Source organism: Chiloscyllium plagiosum, chromosome 1 (assembly GCF_004010195.1).
Source record: "Chiloscyllium plagiosum isolate BGI_BamShark_2017 chromosome 1, ASM401019v2, whole genome shotgun sequence".
Lineage (NCBI taxonomy): Eukaryota > Metazoa > Chordata > Chondrichthyes > Orectolobiformes > Hemiscylliidae > Chiloscyllium > Chiloscyllium plagiosum.
The window spans coordinates 156,199,110-156,218,426 of record NC_057710.1 but is presented as its reverse complement, the minus strand read 5'-3'; positions in this window follow the sequence as shown (position 1 = coordinate 156,218,426).

Below are 19,317 nucleotides of genomic sequence, written 5' to 3'. Positions count from 1 at the left end.
TCCCCTTTCTCCCAAAGTGGGTTCCACATCTTCACTGCCAGTATTCCTTTAATTCCACTGGACTCTAATACTTCAGTTAGATGAAGCTGAAGCAGATCAGCTATGATAAAAATGGATAGGGAAACAGTATGTTATGCTCAATGGCCCACTGAAGGTCCTATAGTCCTTAAACAAAACATACAAGATTAAGAAGATTAATCTGAACTAATGCCTATACTCACCTCAACTCAAGAGAATAAATTGGGTGAATAGCCAAAGTCTTTTTCCCAGGGCAGGGGAGTCTAAAGCTGGAGGGCATAGGTTTAAGGTGAGAGGGGAAAGATGTATAAGGAACCTAACATGTAACTTTCACACAGAAGGTGGCACGTGTATGGAATGAGCTGCGAGAGGAGGTGGTGGAGGCTGGTCAATTACAACATTTAAAAGGCATCTGGGTGGGTATATGAATAGGAAAGGTTTAGAGGGATACGGGTCAAATGGGACTAGACTAATTTATAATATCTGGTAGGCATGGATGAGTTGGACCAAAGCGTCTGTTTCTGTGCTGTACAGATGTATGACTCTATTAACATAACGTTTTCCTTTCTTCTGTCATTTTCTTTCATTTTAAAAACATCAAACTACTTGCCTCAAAAACATCCAGCGACAATGAGATTAATGTTTCCCCATTACACGAATAAAGAAATTCTTTCCTCTTTGTCTTGGATAATTAGTAAGCACCTTGATTTTATGCTATAATAAAAGCAAGATACTGTAGATGCTGGAAATCTGCAATAAAAACAAGAAGTTTCTGAGTTTCTGCATCATTCTCTGCTTTTCTTTAATGTTTTTAATCCTAGTTTTAGATTCTTCCACACTAGAACCATCCTCTTCATAACTATTCTGACTAACCCATTCGTTATGTTAAATACCTCCATCTAACATTTCTAAACAATCTTTTCCAAAGAAAGAAGTCCAAAGTTTTTTCCTGATAGCTGTAATTTATTAGTCATGGCAGCATTCCTGTAAATCATTTTTACACGTCCTCCAATGCATCTATATCTTTTTATAGAATGCGAAACAAAAATGCATACTGTGCTCCAAGGGCAGCCTGGCCAGGGCTTGATTCAAGTTTAACATAACCTTACTACTTACAAATTGTATCCCCCACAAGTAAATCCCAGTAAATTACCGATCTGTGATTTGGCATTAAATTATTTATTTGTTTGCCCTACAAGATCGCTTATCTCATACACCTCATTCCATTTTTTAAAAGATCTAGGCAATCATAGAGTCATCGAGACCTACAGCACAGAAAAAGGTCCATCAGCCCATCATGACCACACCAATAAAAGAAAACAACCATCTGATTCCATTTCCCAGCACTTGGCCAATAGCCATGTCTGCTTTGGAATTGAGCACACACCTAAATACTTTTAAAGGTTAGGAAGGTTTCTGCCTCTACCAGCCTTACAGGCCTTGAGTTCCAACTTCCCACCACCCTTGGGGTGAAACAATGTTTCCTCACATTTCTTCTAAACCTTCTGCCCTTTACCTTAAATCGATGTACCCTGATTATTAAACTCCCTATCAAATGGAAAAGTTTCTTCCTGCTTACCCTGTCAATGACCCCCATAATTTTGTACATCTCGATTATAACTCCCTCAATCTCTTCCAAGGTATACAACCCCAATCTCTCTTCATAACTGAAACTCGCCAGTCCAGGTATTATCCTGGCAAATCTCCTTTGCACCCTCTCCAGTGCAATCACATCCCTTATATAATGTAGATTCCAGAACCACACACAATACTCTAGCTGTCACCCAATTAATGTTTCATGCAATTCCAACATAATCTCCCTGCTCTTAAACTCTATGTCTTGGCCATTATAGACAAGTATCCAATATGCCTTTTTAAGCACTTTATCCACCCTATCCTGATGCCTAGGGGATTGGTATATGTGCATACCAAAGTCCCTCTGTTCTTGATACTTCCCAGGGTCCTACTGTTCATCATGTATTCTCTTGCCTTCTTACTCCTGCCCAAATGAATCATTTATTTAGATTGAATTCCATTTGCCACTGATCAGCCTGTCTATCCTCTTGTAATCTAAGGCTATCCTCCTCAGTACTTACCATCCCATCAATGTTCATATTATCCACAAACTTACTGATGAACTCTCCTACATTCAAGTCTAAATTATTTACATAAACCACAAATAGCAAGGCTCAACATTGATAATTGTGGGATCCCTCTGGATACAGACTTCCAGTTCAGAAAAACACCCCTTAACCATTATCCTCTGTTTCCTGCCATGTAGTCAATTGTGGATCGTATTTGTCAAATTTCTTTAGATCCCATGGGCTCTTAACTTTACTAATGGTCTCCCATGTGAGAGCTTATTAAAAGCCTTGCTGAAGTCCAATTAGATGACATCAAAAAGCATTCCTCTCATCAATGCACCTAATAATTTCTTCAAAGATTTTAATCAATTTAGTCAGGCATGACCTGCCCTTAACAAAACCATGCTAACTGTTCTTTACTGATCCCTGCCTCTCCAAATTCAAATTAGTTCAGGCTGTCAGAATTATTTCCCAATAGTTTTGCCACTACTGAGATTAGACTGACTGGCCTGTAATTTCCTGAGTTATCCCTTGCTCCCTTCTTGAATAGGGATACTACGTTAGCTGTCTTCCAGTCCTCTGTCTCCCCTCTTGTATCCAGAGAGGAATTGAACATTTTTGCGATCGACACTGCTATTTCCTGCTTTGGTCACTTCACAACCTGGGTTACATTTCATCCACCCCTGGAGATTTGCCTACTTTTAAGCCTGTCAGTCTGCTCAGAACCTCCTTTCTGTGGTATGTTAATTTTTAAAACTGTATCACAGATTTGCTCTTTGATTTCTATACGCATATTGTTCCTCTCACTAGTGAACACCAGACACGAAATATTCATTTAGATTCCTACCTACATTCTCTGGCTCCTCACACAAATTACTGCTGTGGGCCATATTGTTTTCATCATTATTTAACCCTTCATATACCTTGAAAACAAGTTAGGATTTCCCTTTATTTTACCAGCCAGAATCCTCTCATGTCTCCTTTTAATTCTCACAATCTCCTTTTTAAGTTCCCTCTTGCACATCCTCTGGGGATTTTGCTGTTTCCAGCACAGGGTACAAGTGTCCCTTTTTCTCTTAATTTCCCAACAAAGTGCATGACCTTCCATTTATCTCTGCAAAGTTGAATTAGATATTGCAATCTCACAAATGTCTCATTGGCCTTTTTATTTCTGGACAGTGAATGCATGAGTACTTCAGTGAAATGAGGTCAGTGATCAATCAATGTGTGGATTAGCTCTAGAAATAATTTGGGAATTATAAGAGTTTATTTGCTTTGTTATTTTTCCTCCTTCCTGGACTGAGCTAAGGGCCAGAAACCCGACCTTTAACCTATCTTTAGATGTTCCTGCCTGGAGATTAGCTTTGTTGATTTTTCAGTGAGGTTGTTAGTTTTTTTTGATATGAGATGATGGCCTGCCCCACAGTTGTCAGCCATGTGGTAAATATCTGAGACATTGATTCACCCTGTCTGCACCAGCCTCTCTTGAGCATGGCAGTCTTGATAGACTGAAATTAAACATATTTGACAGTTCCATTATTCTATATGTTCGCCATTGATACTCGGCTATGAGTCATGCCAGCATTAAATGTACAATGCAACACTGTAGTTTATGAATTGATAGTGAAAAATTAACTTGGAATTCATACAAGACATGGACTACCGGAAAATCATTTTATCGTGAAACCTTGGTATAATGCACGAGAGAACAGAAAAACCACTGCAGATTCTGGCAATCTAAAATAAAACAGATGGAGCAGCATTTGCAGAGAAACAAAGGCAGATCATTTACCTGAAACAGTGAAGCTCAGACCTGCTGAGAAACTTAACTGAATTTCTCCAACACTTTCTGCTTTTGTATCAGAATTCCAGGAAATTTAATTCTTTGCTTTATTAACCATTTGCTACGGCAGGATTTGAACCCATGGCCCCATTACATTACATTACCAGTCCAATGACATTACCATTACACTAACATCATGTGAGGAGCAGACCTCGTCTTCTCCTGTCTTCACAGAGGAGATGATGCGGTGATGACTGTGACAAAGTGGTGATGTGTAAATACATTAACAACAGTGTGTTGCAGGGTGTTCTAGCTAGGTGGATAAAGAACTGGTTGAGCAACAGGAGACAGAGAGTAGTAGTTGAAGGGAGTTTCTCAAAATGGAGAAAGGTGACCAGTGGTGCTCTATAGGGATCAGAGTTGGGGCCATTGTTGTTTGTAATATACATAAACGATCTGGAAGTTGTTGGCACTGTTGGAATGATCAGCAAGTTTGCAGATGACATGAAGATTGGTGGAGTAGCAGAAAGCATAAGGGACTGTCAGAGAATACAGGAGGATATAGACAGACTGGAGAGTTGGGTGGAAAAGTGGCAGATGGATTTCAATTCAGACAAATGTGAGGTGATGCATTTAGGCAAGACTAATTCTAGAGCGAATTATAGAATGAACGGAAGAGCCTTGGGAAAAGTTGATGGGCAGAGAGATCAGGGAGTACAGGTCCATTGTACCCTGAAGGTTGCTGTACAGGTGGATAGAGTGGTCAAGAAGGCATATAGTTTGCTTGCCTTCATTGGACAGGGTATTGAGTATAAGAGCTGGCAAGTCATGTTAACATTGTACAAGACATTGTTTTGGCCGCATTTAGAATACTGTGTACAGATCTGGGCGCCACATTACCAAAAGGATGTGGATGCTTTGGAGAGGGTGCAGAGAGGATGTTGCCTGGTATGGAAGGTGCTAGCTATGAAACAAGGTTGAAAATGTTAGGTTTATGTTCATTAGAAAAAAGGAGATTGAGGTTTATAAAATCATGAAGGGTATAGACAGGGCGGATAGAGACAAGCTTTTTCCCAGGGTGAAGGATTCAATAACAAGAGGTCACGCTTTCAAGATGAGAGGTGGAAAGTTTAAGGGGGATACACGCGGCAAGCACTTCACACAGAGGGTGGTGGGTGTCTGGAATGCGTTGCCAGCAGAGGTGGTAGAGGCAGCCACTGTAGATTCATTTGAGATGCGTCTGGATAAATGTATGAGTAGGTGGGGAATAGAGGGATACAGATGCTTAGGAATTGACTGACAGGTTTAGACAGTACATTTGGATCGGTTCAGGCTTGGAGGGCAGAAGGGCCTGTTCCTGGGCTGTAAATTTTCTTTGTTCTTTGTTCTTTTAACAGTGATGTGATGGTGCGGACTGTACTCTTGTATTAATGATGATATCATCTCTTGCCCAATTGAAAGGCTTTGCAAACCTGGAGGGCACTAAGACCCCAGGAAAACAGCACAGGTCTTTTAGCTGTTGTTGATCATAATATCAGGAAACCAAAGAACTACATGTCCAAACATGCACTGGTACATTCCCACTAGTGTAGTATTGCAGTGCCCACTGTATTGTATGAAACCCATGTTGGACTGAGCTGTGCATGGAGAGGTCTGCATTGCTCTCACTCTGCAAGGATTTGCCTCTCAGTTTCCTCTGAACACTGGGGCAGCTCAGCAGAGGGATGTGAAGGTGACCTGAGTTTGTGTCGCGGTTTGGATCAGACCCTCCAGCTCACTCCAACCAATCTCTTCAACTAGAGAACAAACTGGCCGAAGAAATAGCACTTGGGCTGTTTCCTCATGACCTGGATTGAGGTACAGTGGGACTGGGCAGAGCTGGACAGTTTGGGCCAGATTGTGTAAGAGGGAGGAATATGTAATCATGCCATTTTGGCGATTCATCGATAGGGTTTAGAACTTAAAAAGCTCTACAATATTTTGAAATCAGTTCAGAGAATATCTGGAAATAATTCAGGAAACAGAAATATCACAGACATGTCCCATGTGTACATGTGATGATTTATGAATTCAATTCACAGACAAGAAGTTTGTTTTTCAAATTGCTTTTACAAATGGGCAGCACGGTGTTTTTAAATAGTAAAACATTGGATGCAGTTTGCTACTTTGGTTGTGAAGACTAACGCTTCAAATATCACTACAAACTTGATCGTTTTAAAAGATGCTCATTCCCTGCTCTGCTTTGATTTGCCATTTCTAGTTGTCAGACATATGGGAATATTTTCTAAGTGAGGAACTAAGGACCTCTGAGAAGCAGAGTGAGTTGGGATTCAGATACACAAAGACAGTCAATAGCTATAGAGCGTGATCAAAAGGCTGATGGAATGTTGGTCTTTATTTCTACAGGCTTGGATTGCAAGTGGGAGGGGAGATGTGCTTTATTTCTACAGATTGATGATCAGACATACTGCACTGCAGTTTAGGTAGGATATTGACCTTGAGGTGTGTGCAGCACAGAATAAATGGGAATAGCAGCAAGGCACTCAACCCTTGATGACTATTCTGCTTTCAATAAGATTGACCTTCTATCTCAACTGCCGTATCGATCTCTGTGAATCATAGAATCCATATATTGCGCAGAGGCCATTTGGCCCATTAAATGTACACCAACCCTCTGAAAAGCATCCCACCCTAACCTCAGAACCCCACATTTACCATGGCTAATCCCGTGAGCCTGAACAGCACAGAACAATTTAGTATGGCAAATTCTCCTAACCTCCACATCTTTGGACTGTGAAAGGAAACCAGAGCACACAGACATAAGGAGAATGCAAATGCTACACAGTGACCCGAGGCTGGAATCAAACCTGGGTCCCTGGCACTGTGAGGCAGCAGTGCTAACCAATGAGCCACCGTGCTACCCACAAGTCAATTGTGTTGAGTAGATTGAATGACTCCGCATTCACAAGCTCTTCACATTTGGGAAATTGCAAAGATTCACAACTCTTTGAGTGTAATGATTTCTCCTCATCCTCATCCTAAATGGCTTACCTTTTACTTTAGGACTGAGAGCCCCCTACCCATTTGACATTTCCCAGTCAGAGAGAGCATATTCTCAGCTCCTCAGCTCAAGACATTTAAGAATTTTATCTGTTTCAATTTCTCATTCCTCTAAACCCAAGGGGTTCGAGAATCTACTAAATCTTTTCTCACAGCACAATTCCCCAAATCCTTTTGTAACACGGCTAACATAACATTTGCCTTCCTAATTGCTTACTGAACCTATATGCTAACCTTCTAAGATTTATGTATCAGGAAATCTAATAGTCTCTGAATGCAAGGTTTTCCCAGGCTCCAGATATTAGAAACAAATCTGTTTTTTTTCAATTTTCCTATCAAAGTGAATAACTTCAAGCTTTGCCACATTTTGTTCTACTCTTCATGTTCTTATGCTCTCACCTTAATCTGCCTACATACTCCATAATTTACTTTCTAACTTCATACCATCAGCAAACTTGGAAGTGTTTTTTATCTTTTTTTCTTTTTTTTTCTTTTTTTTAAACTGCGGCAGTGCTTATTTTTTCCCCAGCACCCATGCTGTGTGTGTGCAGGTGTGAGACACAGTGAGAGACACAAGGTGCATGATTCTTTGTTCAAATTTCCACCACCAGGAAGAAAGGATACACCCAAGTGGCCTGTGACAAGCAGTGCCCTTCACATCAAAGGGCAATGCTGTGTGATCAAACAGTGAACTCGGAAGAATTATTTGCAATCCCCACAACTAGGCCATTAATATAAACAATAAAGATTTGAGGCCTAAATACTGATCTTTATTGTATACTCCCACCCCCAATTACAAACTGCCATTCAGAAAATGGCTGAATTATCCCTACTCTCAGCTTTCTGTTCATGAACACAATCACAGTCGATGCTAGCATATTACTCCCATTCCCAAGAATCCTAACGTGTTCTTGGAACCCTTGTTAATTTTTCATTTTTTAAATTTTATACAAAAAAAAGAAACAAACTGATATTTTATTATGAGGCTAGTCCTGCAAATTAATTGGAGGTTGATTCTCATTCAAAGAACACTCCAGATTAGTCAGAGGCAAATCAGAGGAAGACTTATACACTTAATGGTAAGGTCCTATGGAGTATTGCCAAACAAAGAGATCTTGGAGTGTAGGTTCCTTGAAAGTGAAGTTGCAGGTGCATAGAAGAGTAAAGAGGGCGTTTGGTATGCTTTCCTGTATTGGACAGAGCATTGAGTATAGGAGTCGGGAGGTCATGTTGAGGCTGTACAGGACATTGGTTAGGCCACTTTGGAATATTGCGTGCAATTCTGGTCTCCCTGATATAGGAAGAATGTGGTGAAATGTGAAAGGGTTAAGAAAAGATTCACAAGATGTTGCCAAGGTTGGAGGATTTGAGCTACAGGGAGAGGCTGAATAGGCTGGGGCTGTTTTCCCTGGAGTATCGGACGCTGAAAGGTGACCTTATAGAGGTTTATAAAATCATGAGTGGCATGGATAGGATAAATAGACAAGGTCTTTTTCCTGGGATGGGGGAGTCCAGAACTAGAGAGCATAGGTTTAGGGTGAGAAGGGAATAATTTTAAAGGGATATAAGGGGCAACTTTTTCACGCAGAGGGTGGTACGTGTATGGAATGAGCTGCCAGAGAAAGTGGTGGAGGTGGTACAATTACAGCATTTAAAAGGCATTTGGGTGGGTAGATGAATAGGAAGGGTTTGGAGGGATATGGGCCAAGTGCTGACAAATGGGACTAGATTAGGTTAGGATATCTGGTCGACATGGACAAGTTGGACTGAAGGGTCTGTTTCCGTGCTGTTCATCTCTATGATTCTATGACTCTAGACTTTTCAGTTCTGGAGGTGCACTATATATAAATATTATGGCATATGTTGAATGTTAACTGGGGCTTCCTACAACGATAACCTGTCTAACAGGCAGAAACTCATGATCGAATTGTTTTTGAACTATGTTTAAGTCAGAAAGTTCATGCCTGCAAAATCTGCAGGATGAAAGTTTATTTGCTCCCTTTTTGTCCCTTTTTGACCTCCCAGTATCAACTTGTTGAAAGTTCAGAGAATAAAATCTCAGTAATAAGTAATTGCATGCATTGGTGTTATCAGAAACCAATCGCCATTAGCCTGTGATGTTATGGTTCGTGGAGTCTGCTTAAGTGAACTGGCCAGTTACAACACATACTTTTTATTTATTTTGATTTATCCTTTAATTGTGTCTGTTTGTCTATCTGTCTTTGTGAGTGGGAGGTTAGAATTAAAGAAGATTTGGTTTAAATCTGAGATATTAATTAGGTTATCATGTGGTTTAACTTTGCTCTGCTAAGCTATTCTCTTATTAATAGGTTGTTAAATCTTTTGTTGAACCACTAACCAATAATCCAGCAAGCCTTCTGTGCTGACTACTCATATGCTCCGGGCACCTCCCTATTTGCACAAAACGTAATAATTGTGCCATTTACTTTCATCTCCCATAATCCCTACCTGCCCCCACCCCCACCCTTCTCTCTCATAGCCTCTAATGGAATGCGTGGGGCTAATGCCTCTGGAGTGTGCCCTGAGGTATTAGTGCCCAGTGGCCATCTCTGAAATCCTTCAGTATAAGCAGCAAGCTGAATTCACCGGGTACCTGCTCTGATTTCAATGTTGAATTTCCTTGAAGTCTAACTTGCTTAGCACACTTGGTAAGCTAGAAAGCTGCATACTGATGAGGCTAAGTGGGCAGTGGGCAAGGCATTCAGCTCACAATAAACTTCTTCACTTGCAATTCACTGTTACCCATCAAAAAGAGTATCACCTCTCTCCTGTCCAAAACATAAAAGATAAAGTGAGCCGCACCCAACTTTGAAATTGGCCGCGCCAGACTTTCATCTGATTCAGTGCAAATCTCGCCCATGTTGCTCAGACCCCGATAAGATTCTGCCTGTGTTCTTTATAACAATATAAGCTAGTCAATTATTTATTAAATAAGTTTTATTTTGATCATAAATCCATATTTGTGTTTATTAATGTCAGAAGTCACACAACACCAGGTTACAGTCCAATAGGTTTATTTGAAATCAGAAGCTTTCAGAGCGCTGTTCCTTCATCAGATGAAGTGAAGTGCCAGTTCACCTGACAAAGAGGCAGTGCTCCAAAAACTTATGATTTCAAATAAATCTGTTGGACTATAATTTCTGACTTTGTCCACCCCAACACCAGCACCTCCACATCATGTGTTTATTACAAAAGCTCTTCTTATTTAAACAACTGTATAGACAAGGTATTTAACTGGTTAGCTTGGTAACCTGATAAAGTGGTTTTAGTTTATGGTATGACCTAGGGAGTAGTGGGATTAGGCTGACACTGAACTCCTCCGCAACACCCAATTGTATAAATACCATCATGTGGTCGGAGTCCAGAGAGTCACAAGGTCAACATCTGAGTTTGCATTTCATTAAGTTTTGGGATTGGCACATTACCAGCATAGCTTTATTGTGGAGTTTTTCAGAGTTATAGAGATGTACAGCACAGAACAAGACCCTTTGGTCCATGGGGTCCACACCAGTCAAAAATAACCACCGAGTGTACTTATTCCAGTCTCATTTTCCAGCACTTGGTCCATAGCTTTGTATGCCTTGGGATCACAAGTGCACACCTAAATACCTCTGAAATGTGATGAGGGTTTCTGCATTTACCACCCTTACAAGAGGTGAGTTCCACATTCCTACTGCCCCAGGGTGAAAACAGCTTTCCTCCCATCCCCTCTAAAATCCTGCCCCTTACTTTAAATCTATGCTCCCTGTCATTGATCTCTCTATCAAGGGGAAATGTTTCTTCCTGTCTACCCTATGCATGTCCCTCATAATTTTATTGCCCTCAATCATGTCCCCTCTCAAACCTGTCAGAATCCACTCCCAGTCACAAAACAAATTGCTGAACTATGACCCTCTGCTTCCTGCCACTCAGCCAATACTGGATCCAATTTGTCCAATTTCCATAGATCCCATGGGCTGTTACCTTTGCTACCAGTCTCCCATTTGGGACCTTATCAAAAGCCTTGCTGAAGTCCAAGTAGTCAACATTGCTCTCATCTAAATACCTAGCCACTTCTTCAAAAATTTCAATCAAATTCGTCAAACATTACCTCATCCTTAATAAAACCATACTCACTGTTCTTGATTAGTTCCTGCTTTCCAAATACAGATTAATTCTATCTCTGAGAACTGCTTCTAATAGTTTCCCCATCACTGAGGTTAGACTGATTAGCATGTAATTTCCTGGTTTATCGGTTGATCCTTTCTTGAGCAATGGTACCACATTAGCTATCCTCCTGTATTCTGGCACCTCTCCTGTGGCTAGAGTGGAATTGAAAATTTTTGCAAGTATTTCCTGCCTTGCCTCAGTCAACAATCTGGGATAAATTTCATCTGGTTCTGGAGACTTATCTACTTTTGAGCCTGTCAGACCACTCAAAACCTCCTCTCTGCCTATGCTAATTTTAAAAAATTGTATCACAGATCTTCTCCCTGGTTAAGAAGGTGTTTAGCATGCTTGCCTTCATCATTCAGACCTTACAGTATAGTAGTTGGGACATCAGATGCATGGAGGGTGTTTTCTCTTGTTGGGGAGTCTACAACCAGGGGACACAGTCTGAAGATAAGGGGTAGACCCATTTGGAACTGAGATGAGGAAAGTTTTCTTTAATAAAACAGTAGTGAACCTGTGAAAATCCTTACCACTGAAGGCTTGAGGAAGCCAAGGTACTAAATATATTCAAAAGAAAGATATATGTAAATCATTAGATTTGAAAGGAAACAAGGGACATTTGGGATAAGTGGGAATATGGCACCGAGATAGAAGATCAGCCATGATCATTTGGAAGGGCCACACGGCCTACTCCTGCTCATACTTCCTCTGTTGCTATCTCTTTTGATTAGAAGTTGACCGGGCCGGCATGGTGACTCAGTAGTGGGGTGACATGCTGGCTCAGTGTTAGCACTGCTGTCTCACAGCACCAGGGATACTGGTTCAATTCCTGCCTTGGGCGACTGTCTGTGTAGAGTTTGCACATTCTCAATGTGAATATGATTATTGCACATTCTCCCGTGTGGGTTTCCTCCGGGGGCTCTAGTTTTCTCCCATGGTCCAAAGATGTGCAGGTCAGGGGAATTGGCCATGTTAAATTGCCCAGAGTGTTCAAGGATGTGTGGGTTAGATGCATTAGTCAGGGGTAAATGTAGAGTAATAGGGTGGGGGAATGGGTCTGGGGTGGGATACTCTTCAGATGGTCGGTGCGGATGTGTTGAGCTGAAGGGCCTGTTTCTACACTTTAGGTATGATATGGAGACCAGAGGATGGTACACAGGTTGGATTTATCCTGCTTTTTGTGTATATTCTACTCCCTTGCCACCCTCAGTGTTTCCTCCAAGATCTGTTTATAATTGAAGTGTCATAGAGTCATATAGTATAGAAACTGGCCCTTCAGCCCATCATGTCTATGCCAACCAACAAATATCAAATTACATTAATCTCATTTACCTGCACTTGGTCCATAGCTGACTATGGCCTGGCATTTTAAATATTCTTCCAGATGCTTCTTAAATATATCCACCAGCTACTCAGGCAGTAGTTTCCATATTTCTACTAGCCTCTGGATGAAAACATTGTTGTTCTCAGTCCTCCTGTAAACCACTTATTTCTCAATTTCAGCTTGTGCTCCGTGATCTTAGACACATCTGCCACAGGGAAAAGATTCTCACAACCCACCATGTTGAATTCCGAGTCATCAGCTGACTGGGGATGATATGTGGGAATCAGCAGGATGTTTCATTGCCCACATTTAAGTTGATGACAGGAAACTTCATGAGGTCCAGAGTCAATGTTAACATGCTGTGCGCAATGTAGGCCATATCTGGGTTTTTGTGTGTACTCCGTGATTTTGTGAATATGATTATGTCAGGCCTTTGCTTGACTAGTCTGTGAGACAGCGATCCCAATTTTGGCACTGGCTCCCAGATGTTGAGAGGAGGGTATTCTGGGGTTGACAGGGCTGTGGCTGCTGGCGTTGTTTCCAGTACCACAGTCAATGCCTGTTGCTCCATCTGTTTTGATTTGTTTTCCTTTCTATTAGTGATACAGCTGTTGGGATCCAGAAGTATTTTCAGAGGACAGTTAAGAGTCAACCAAATGTGGATCTGGAGTCACACATATGTGAGACCAGGTAAGGACTACAGTTTCCATTCCTTAAGGACATTAGTGAACCATCTTTCTAAATTTCTTAAATTTACTTTGATAATCAATGTTCTCTGACTTTGTTAGCATGGTAGCCATCTGCTGCTGGTTCCTAAAACAAATCCCAATCTTCTCATCTATGACTAGTTTTCATTGTTTGGAATAGTTTTGAATGGATCCTCCTCTTGATTTGCTTATGGTTCATCCTTCCCATCAAATCTTACTCTTTGACTGAGAAAACGTTTTACTGAATGTTTTGAAATATCTGTTCAAATGTCTGCCACTTTGAGTAAAACTGCTAAGATGAGATGAGAGACCCAGAAAACTAGAATCAGTGGGTATCAGGGAGCAAACTCGCTGCCGGTTGGAGTCATATCTGGCCCATAGGAAAATGGTCATGGTTGTTGCAGGTCAGTCATCTCAGCTCCAGGATATCTCTGCAGGAGTTCGTCAGCATAATGCCCTCGGCCCAACCATCTTCAGTTGCTTCATCAATGACCTTCCCTCCATCATAAGGTCTGAAGTGGGGAATGTTCGTCAATGATTGTGCAATGTTCAGCACCATTCAAGACTCCTCAGATACTGAAGCAGCCCATGTTCAAACATAGCAAAATCTGGACAATATCCAGACTTGGGCTGACAAGTGGCAAGTAACATTCATGCCACACAAATGCCACTCCATGACCTTCACCAATAAGGGATGATCTATCCATCACCTGTTAACATTCAATGGTGTTACTATCACTAAATCCACCACTATCAATATCCTGAGGGTTACCATTGACCAGAAACTCAACTGGATTCATTAATACAGTGGCTATAAAAGCACATCAGAGGCTAGGAATACTATTGCAGGGAACCTACCTCCTGACTCTCTAAAGCCTGTCCGTCATCTACAAGGCACAAGTCAGGAGTGTGATGGAATACTATCTACTTGCCTGGATGGTTGTAAATCCAACAACACTCAAGCTTTGGCACCATCCAGGCCAAAGCAACCCCTTTGATTGGCATCACATCCACAAGCATCATTCCCTCCATCACCAACACTCAGTAGCAGCAGTACGTACTATCTACAGGATACACTGCAGAAATTCACCAAAGATCCTTAGACAGCACCTTCCAAACCCACCGCCACTTCCACCCAGAAGGACAAGGGCAGCTGAGGCTTGGAAACACCATGTTCCCCTCCAAGCCACTCACCAACTTGACTTGGAAATATATTGCTGTTCCTTCATTGTTGCTGGATCAAAATTCTGGAATTCCCACCCTAAGGGCATTGTGGGTCAACCCACAGCAGGTGGACTGCAGCAGTTCAAGAAGGCAGCTCACCCACACCTTCTCAAGGGGCAACTAGACACAGGCAATAAATGCTGGCCCAAAAGTGACACCCAACTCAACCCAAAAAATGACTAAATTAAAAAATTATTGTTTTCATGCCAATTTTGAGTTAAACATTTACCCTACACCAATTTGCAATAGCAAATCTTTGAGTTGCTTGTTAAATTAAAACAAAACAGCCACTCAGAAGTCCCTTTGAAAGAATTCTTCCTTTTACAAGCTCAAAAATGTCAAACACAGCTGTTGCAATTACCATTGAACAACTGAAATCCATGTAACATCTTCTAATCTTGTCCAAATAAGTGAAGAGACAGCTGCTACTCTACTGATACCATTTAGTCTCTCAGCAGCGACCTCTGTTCTCACTCTCACTGCTCATCGACTGCGCCTGTATCTCCCAACTGGTCTTAATCCTGTTATCACAGTAGAAAATGGTCAAGGCAATGGCAGCATAATGGTTATTGTTCCGACATACCCGACCTCTTAATTTTAATTATCTGCACTTTTGTCTGAAGCTGCTATGTTGGCAAAAGATAGTTCATTAGTTAGTGGAATCCTTGAAACCCAACAATGTAAGCAAATTCATACTTGAATAATAATATTCTGTTTCCTAATTCTGGTAAAGCAAGAAATCAAACAATAATGTAGCAAACTTCATAATAAGTACAACCTAATGAAGCTTAAGTACTGACAAAGAGAGTGGATGAGTATGTGTTGAAATGATAAGAGATAGTAGTACCCATCTTTAATCCCCGTCAGATCCATGCTCCCCCCATCAGCCCACACCCCATTCCCAGCACCTTTCCCTGCCACCACAGGATATGCAAAACCTGAGCCCACACCTCCTCCTCACCTTCGTCCAAGGCCCAAAGGATCTTTCCATATCAGATAGAAATTTACCTGTATCTCTACCAATGTCATAATCCGTTGCACCTGACGTGGTCTCCTCTATATCAGGGAGACAGGACGCCAACTTGTGGATCATTTCAGAGAAATTCTAGGGGACACCCGCACCAAACCCATCCCACCCTATACCTCCCACCCCCCGAGGCTGAACACTTCAACTGCCCCTCCCACTCTACCAAGGACATGCAGGCCCTGGGCCTCCTCCATCGCCAAACCCTTATCACCTGTCTCCAGGAGGAAGAACACCTCATATTCCACCTTAGGACCCTACAACCACACAGGATCAATGTGGATTTCACAGTTTTCGCATTTCACCTCCCCCCCACATTAATCTAGTCCCAAGCCTCCAACTCACCAACCCCACCCCCCTCCTATTTACCTCTCAGCCTTCCTGGCCAAAAAGCCTCATTCCTGATGAAGTGCTTATGCCCGAAACATTGATTCTCCTGCTCCTCGGATGCTGCCTGAACTGGTGTACTGTTCCAGTGCCACTCTCTCGACCTTTAATCATGAGTCTCAGACAACAAATTGCACATATCAACAGCAGGAACCTGTCACTTACCATATCACCATTAAATCAGGGTCTTAAACATGTTTCCCATTCCTCTTTACCACTATCCACATTCTTCTTAAGTATATTTTCTTACTGACTCTCAATTGAGCACTGGTTAGCACTGCTGCCTCACGGTGCCAGTGACCTGGGTTCAATTCCAGCCTCGGGTGACTGTCTGTGTGGAGTTTGGACATTCTCCCCGGGTCTGCGTGGGTTTCCTCCGGGTGCTCCGGTTTGCTCCCAAGTCCAAAGATGTGCAGGTCAGGTGAATTGGCCATGCTAAATTGCCCATTGTGTTCAGGGATGTGTAGGTTAGTTGCATTAGTCATGGGTAAATATAGAGTAATAGGGTAGGGGAATGGGTCTGGGTGGGTTATTCTTCAGAGGGTTTGTTTGGACTTGTTGGGCCAAATGGGCTGTGTGCACACTGTGTGGGTTTCTATTCTATGTAGTATTCCAAATTCCACACTGCTGTTTCCTTAAATTTTAATTGCTCTTCCAGGTAACAGTGTGTTTAAAACAGTCCTGCCATTTCAATGTTGGTTCCTTCATAAGTAATGTCTTGAAGAGTCTCACGCTTCTGAACCACATTAGCTATTTCGTATTGTGCTCTTGTCAAGTTTTAAACATCTGTGAGACCAATCCTTCAGTGCAAATTCATCATGCATTTCTTCAGATAATATGTTTCATAAATACACAACCACTTTTGTGCTATCAAACTGACGAAAAGCTCAAGGAGGTATCTGGAAATATTTGTTCACCCCCATCTGCATGAACTCAATGATCTCAGCTAGTGGTTGACAAATGCAGTAAAGTTAATCTGCCCAAATATTACTATTAACAACATTTTCCTGACTTCCAATAGACTGCATTTTGATTGATACCTTTTTGTGAATTGGACTCAGGTTATTTTAATTACATTCAATGAAGGAAGTGAATGTTTTCCATTTTGTGGTGTTTCTTTCTTGCATCCTTGTTGTAGTAAAATTAATAAAACTCAAATTTCGAACCAAGTTAATCAAGTTTATTAAATCAAAAGCTTTCAGGAGGGGCAGCGTGATGCTGACCCTAACAGCAGGACGTGACCACACTGTCTCTCCCAGAACAACAGGTACAACAGTGTTTATAGTCCGGATGACGTGTACAACAAAATGCCCGCGAGAAGGGTTTCTTGTGTTCTGTGCACCTGCTCGCAGAGATCACGGTATCCAGGAACGGCATACCATGACATTGTGATTTGCAAGTATTTCTTCTTTAGTTATTTCTTCTTTAGTTGGTTTCTGTTTTTAGTCCCTCCTTGTGTTCTGAGACATGTGGGAGTATGAGAAACAGAGTACCTACCTCCAGTAATTATCAGTGGGCCAGAAAGGGGGTGACTCCCAGGTGATTCAACGAGGAAGCTAGCACCCCTCATAATTCTCGCTGTCAAAACTTTCCAACATGAGTTAAGGACAGCCATAACAACAAGCAACAAGCGATGACAATAACAATGAACATGATGAAAAGGCACAAGACCCAAGATCCACCTTGTAGCCATCCTAGCCACCCTGGGGGATTATAATCATGAAATTGTTTCCCTTCCTGCTGGATCTTATCAGCCTCTAGGTGGATGTGATCCGCTCGGTTAGTTACATTGTCCGAGGCGTCCAGAATGTATGTGCAGCACTCGGGCCAATAATAGTACAGGTGCCAAACGGTTCGATAGCACAACAGTACGGATGGCAATGACCTCAGCCAACACCTCGGAGACGGCCGTGCTAACAGCAGCAAAGCCAGCAGCAGTCTCATTAGCCAGCCTTTCCAAGTTTGAGGCCATATTGATCAGTTCCCTAGCAGCCTTAGCAGTCCCAGAGGTGGGGAGGGTGATCATAAAGGATTGCTCAGTCTCAGTGATGGACCGTTTGGATCGAAGTGGGTGTAGGTTGCAAAGAAGGTGGAGGGAACTGTAATGGTGAACAAAAGGGAGCACATAGGCAAGGGAGCAAGATCCAGACCAATCTGGAGGGAGCCAAGGGTAAGCCTTCAGACCACAGACAAAATAAGTCCCATTGTAAGTCCTCAGGTAATCAGTCTAAATTGCAGTCCAAATGGTTTTGAATGTTTTCCCTGTAGTCATGTTGATGACCTCAAGGCTCAGAATCCTTCCAGAAAGAAACGATCATCGTCCGGACGGGGTAAGAAGGGAATGGGAACATTCGCTGGTTCCAGCATTCCATCCTGACGTGTGATTATTTTTAAAACAAATAGTCCCCATGCACATTCCTTCAGCTGTGATGTTTGTGAGGGACAGAGCTGAGGGGATGTATGTGAAAGGCTATAGTGAGGCTAGAACCAACCTTTCTGGTTTTGCATGTTATAACCTGTGGTCTCCCAGATGGCCTTATCATTTGCAGAATAAATGGGCCAGTCAGGGTCCTGCATGAATGACTCGGGAGATTCTCTGTCAGGCAGCATCTGAGGAGCAGGAAAATCAACGTTTCGGGCAAAAGCTCTTCACCAAATGGCCTCCTTCTTTAGAGACCACAATTCCTCTTCCCACGTGGTTAAGGATGCCCTCCATTGCATCTCATTCACATCCTGCCCCTCCGCCCTCAAACCCCACCAATCCAACCCTAGTGCTCACCTTCCACCCTACCAACCTTCGCATAAACTGTATCTTCTGACGACATTTCTGCCACCTCCAAACGGATTCCACCAACAGGGATATATTTCCCTCCCCACCCATTTCCGCCTTCCGCAAAGACCGTTCCCTCCGTGACTACCTGGTTCAGGTCCACGCCCCCCAACAACCCACCCTCCCCTCCTGGCACCCTCCCCTGCCACCGCAGGAATTGCAAAACCTGCGCCCACACCTCCTCCCTCACCTCCATCCAAGGCCCTAAAGGAGCCTTCCACATCCATCAAAGTTTTACCTGCACATCCACCAATCTCATTTATTGTATCCTTTGTTCCCGATGCGGTCTCCTTTACATTGGGGAGATTGGACGCCTCCTAGCAGAGCACTTTAGAGTACATCTCCGGGACACCCACACCAATCAACCCCACCGCCCTGTGGCCCAACATTTCAACTTCCCCTCCCACTCTGCCGAGGACATGCAGGTCCTAGGCCTCCTCCACTGCTGCTCCCTCACCACCTGACGCCTGGAGGAACCCTTCAACCCCAGGGCATCAATATGGACTTCACCAGTTTCCTCACTTCCCCTTCCCCCACCTCACCCCAGCTCCAACTTTCCAGCTCAGCACCATCCCCATGACCTGTTCTACCTGCCTATTTTCCTTCCCACCTATCCACTCCACCCTCCTCTCTGACCTATCACCTCCATCGCCACCCTCATTCACCTATTGTACTCTATGCTATTTTCTCCCCACCCCCACCC